Source organism: Cyrtonyx montezumae, unplaced genomic scaffold (genome assembly GCF_038088225.1).
Source record: "Cyrtonyx montezumae isolate F1298 unplaced genomic scaffold, pur_monq_1.0 scaffold_7, whole genome shotgun sequence".
NCBI lineage: Eukaryota > Metazoa > Chordata > Aves > Galliformes > Odontophoridae > Cyrtonyx > Cyrtonyx montezumae.
Genome location: NW_027072078.1, coordinates 1,118,204 through 1,122,169, shown reverse-complemented (window position 1 = coordinate 1,122,169; position 3,966 = coordinate 1,118,204).

Below are 3,966 nucleotides of genomic sequence, written 5' to 3'. Positions count from 1 at the left end.
AAAGGCCAGGCACTCACGTGTGCTGCGTTTGTGGACCGGATTTGTGTTTGGTGTTGTTTCCAAGATGGTGCGGGGCCCCTGGGGTAGGGACGGCGTGCAGAGCTGGGGATATCTGTATCCCTGTCCTGGGTGCAGCTGCTCAGCCACCTCTCTGCTGCTCACTGCTTCCAGGCTCCCATCCCACTGTCCTGCTGGCTGTATGGGAGGTCAGTGGGATGTAGCAATATCCGTAGGCCTCTTACGCGTGCGTCCTGATGAGTGCCTTTCAACTGTTGTTTGTGCTTTCGGATAGGAAGAGATTAAGATCCCAAACATCGGTAGGTTTTAAAGATACCATCTGTCTCTGACAGTTGCTGGATTTTTTTCTGCCTGGTGCTTGAATGCTCCGCCTGCAGCCTCTCTGCTGGGCTCGTGCCGAGGTTTTGTCACTTCCCCAGCAGCACTTATGCAGGACAGCGTGCACAGACAGGGCAGCACCTCTGTGTGCCTCTGCTTCACGCCAGGGAGCTGCAGATGCAGACCTGTGGTGTGCAGTGCTTTATCAGTGGGCAGCCAGCCTTACTGTTTGGCAGCAGTGATTTTAGCAACAGAAGACTCACACAGCTCGCTGCAGTCTCTCTGTGCTCCGTGCCTGGGAGGCTTTGAGGTCCTGATGCCTGTGCTGTGGGCATGGGATGAGGGCCTTACTCCCAGGTATTTATCAAGGAGCTTGGGCTGCTGGTGGGCAGCAGCACTCTCAGACGTTTGCTCCACTGTGTTTTGTGCCTTTTGAAGGTGGGTGCTTTCTCATGCATGGCAGTAGGAGCCTTCTGATGACACAGGGCTGAGCTTTCTGCCAGCAAAGAATGGAGATGTGCTTTGGAAAGACTGTGAGGCTGTGGTTCAAGGGATGCCTTTCACATCCCTGGGCTGAGCCGTACAGGGGGTGGTGGAGGTACAGAGATGCCCTGAATGCACTTCCTGAACACACCAAACTCCTCTGCTATTGAGAAGAGAGGCCTGGGGGGCTGTTACTTGAGCCCCTCCACCGAGGCATTCCTGACACAAATTGAATGTCCTGGTAGCCCGATGGGTTGTGCTTCTATGGGACAATCCGTGGTGATGGGGGGTGGGGGGAGGGTGGAGTTGGCTGCACTGAAAGGGCTGGGGGTACCCTGAGCAGGAGCAAGAAGTGAGAGAGGAGGCAGGAAACTGCAGGTGATGGAGGGATCGGGTTGCTCGCTGTCTGGGCTTGCTCAGCTAAGTATGTTAAAGAGTTCCTGGCCTGGAGAGGAGAGGTCCTTGGTGGGCCAGTGACACCTAGAGGGAAGGGGCAGGGCTGGTCCTGCCCCAGCTGAGCAGTCACATCCTGCAGCTGAAGCTGTGTTGGGTGCCACATCCCAGTGCAGTGCTCTAGGACACAGTAGCATCCCTTGGGGATGTCTACTCTGCGCTGTCCTCGGGCCTGGAGCTCCCTCTGCTGTCTGTCTGTCCATCCGTGCTGCTCACCGAGCTCCAAGTGGGGGAGCCCTCAAGAAAGAGCAGCGTGACCCCACAGGGATGGGAGAGATGTCCCCAGCATCCAGCTAGTCCTGTGCAATGGGCTTTGCCGAGCAGAGCTCAGTCCCATTCTCCAGTCCCCCATACTCTTCTCACTGAGAGCTCAAAGCATGGCAGGGGGAAGCACCACAAGCCAGCCCCGTGTGTGCAGCGCTGGCACAGCACAGGAAAACATTTCCCTGTCCTGGTCCCCTGTTGCCTGTCACAACCCCATGCTCTTCCCACTGCCCCAGGGAGCATGCAGCCAGCTTGCTGGTAACCTTCTGGCTCGGCGCCCGGCTCGGATGTGGTTATTTGTTAACCACAAATGTGGAATATAGGTCTGAAAGCGGGGCTCTCCGGTTTTCCTTTCGCCCCACGCGTGGTGTGCCTGTGATCCCTGCTCGCTCTGCGGCTGCGTGCTCAGCATGCCATGCTCCTTGGAATGCTTGCAGCGGAGGCAAGACTGCTTGCTGGGGCTTGTGGTGCTCCCACCCGGCGTTCTGCATCTCTGCTTTGGGGGAGAAGCCGTGGGAAACGACGCCTGTGTCCCCCTGTCCAGGGTACATTCCTCTGCCCTGTCTGCGCCCCATCAACAGCTGCTTTGTGGCAAAAATGAATCCCTCTATTGTCAGGGTGCCTAAAAGGGCCATTTCTCAGTGTGGATAGCAGGGCTTTTCCTCTGTAGCCCCCCCTCACTGCGTTGGGCCCATACAAAGACTGCTGAGCCTGGGTTTCCACCCATCCTTCCCGTGGGCAGCATGACTGGCAGCCCCCGGCCCTGACTCACCAGCGTGAGAAAGGGATTTGGGCTCTGTCCAGGAACAGTTTTGCTGTCCGTCTGTCCATCTGGGCAGCCAGGAATGAACCTGTCGTGATTGTCCCCTGCTTTCAGACCTGTTGGGCAGTGATGGATAGAAGGAGCTTTGTGTCCACTGTGGCCGGAGTTTGGTCAGCCCAGAGCCGTGGGTGCCCCATCCCTGGAGGTGCTCAGGGCCAGGCTGGATGGGGCCCTGGGCATCCTGAGCTGGTGGGGTGCAACCAGCCTGTGGCATGGGGGTTGGAAGTGGGTGATCTTTGCGATCCCTTCCAATCTAAGCTATGCTGTGGTTCTGTGATCACCCAGGACTTGTCCTGCGAACACTCATTTGGGGTGGAGCAGCCTTGAGAAGCGGCACAGAGCCCTGTTGGGACATGATGAGGCAGGCTGACAGTAGCTGCAAGGAGCTGCTGAGCAGGGGGGTGCACGTGGAAACCCGACCGTAAAGGCAAAAAATGCGTGACATTGGGTGTAGGCTGCTCTGTGGCAGGGGAAATCTGCTGCACAAAGCACTCGTGTAACAACATCAGCTTTGGGCAGGCATATTAACGTGGCATTATTCCCATGCCAGCCAGCATGTTAGTGGGAAAACTTGCACAAATCACACCAAAAAGTAGCGTGGGAAGCAGTGCACAGAGCTAATAGGCATCTGAGCATTAGTTTCACTCTTTTCCTGACTACAAGAACCTTGCCAAAAGGCTGTTTTAAAACGATAGCAAGCCTCATTGACCCCGTTTTGTTCCTCTTTAATTTCTTTTCAGATTGGAACAGCGGGAGAACTGGGTGGACTCTGTAGGGCTGTGGAAATGGTGAAGGGTCTGAGGGTGAGATGTGTGAGGGAGAAGCACGGAGCTACGTGAGGGGAGGGTCAGGTGGGGGTGAGGAAAAGCCTCTGCCCCAGAGGGCGGTGGGCATGGCCCTGAGATGCTGGAGCTCAGGGAGCGTTGGGACATTCACAGGGCTTGGGTTTGGTTGGTGCTGCGTGGGGCCAGGGGTTGGAATTGGTGATCCTCGCGGGTCCCTTCCAACTCGGGATGTTCTGTGGTTCTGATCAGTGTGAGGGGACATCATGGCATGTGGCTGTGTCCCTCCAGCACTGTGCTGCTTGCTGCAGGCTTTCGCAACCAGCTGCAGCAGAACTGCAGCTCCGGGCTGCTGTTGCTCACACGCCCTGGCTCGGAGGCATGCTGGTGCGTGGAGCTGGGGGGGCCCCATCTCTGCGCTCCCCCAGCCCACTGTCTGCCTGCCCCACTCTCTCACCATCCTGCCACAGCACACGTGTGTCCTGGCCACGAAACCAAGCAAGGAAAGCATCTCAAAAGCACTTGCAGCTCTGGGGACTGGGTGCTTTCCCAGCCAGCAGAAATCTTGGAAGCGTTTTCCGGGTCGTTTTCCCTTTCCTTTGGGTGGGGAAGGAGTTAAAGCAGGAGCAGCAGCAGCTGGCCAGTGTGGGCCAGGAGCCCAGGGAGCTTGTGCCGCTGGCTCTGATCCTGGGCACTGAGGGGGCTCGGGTGGGTCGGGCCGGCGGTGTGCCCCTTGGGGGCTGTGCCTGCTGTGGGGAGGCTGGCGCTGGGAGAGGAGGGCTCCGGACCAGCAGCGGGGCCACTCCTCCCAGTGCTCCGGTTTGA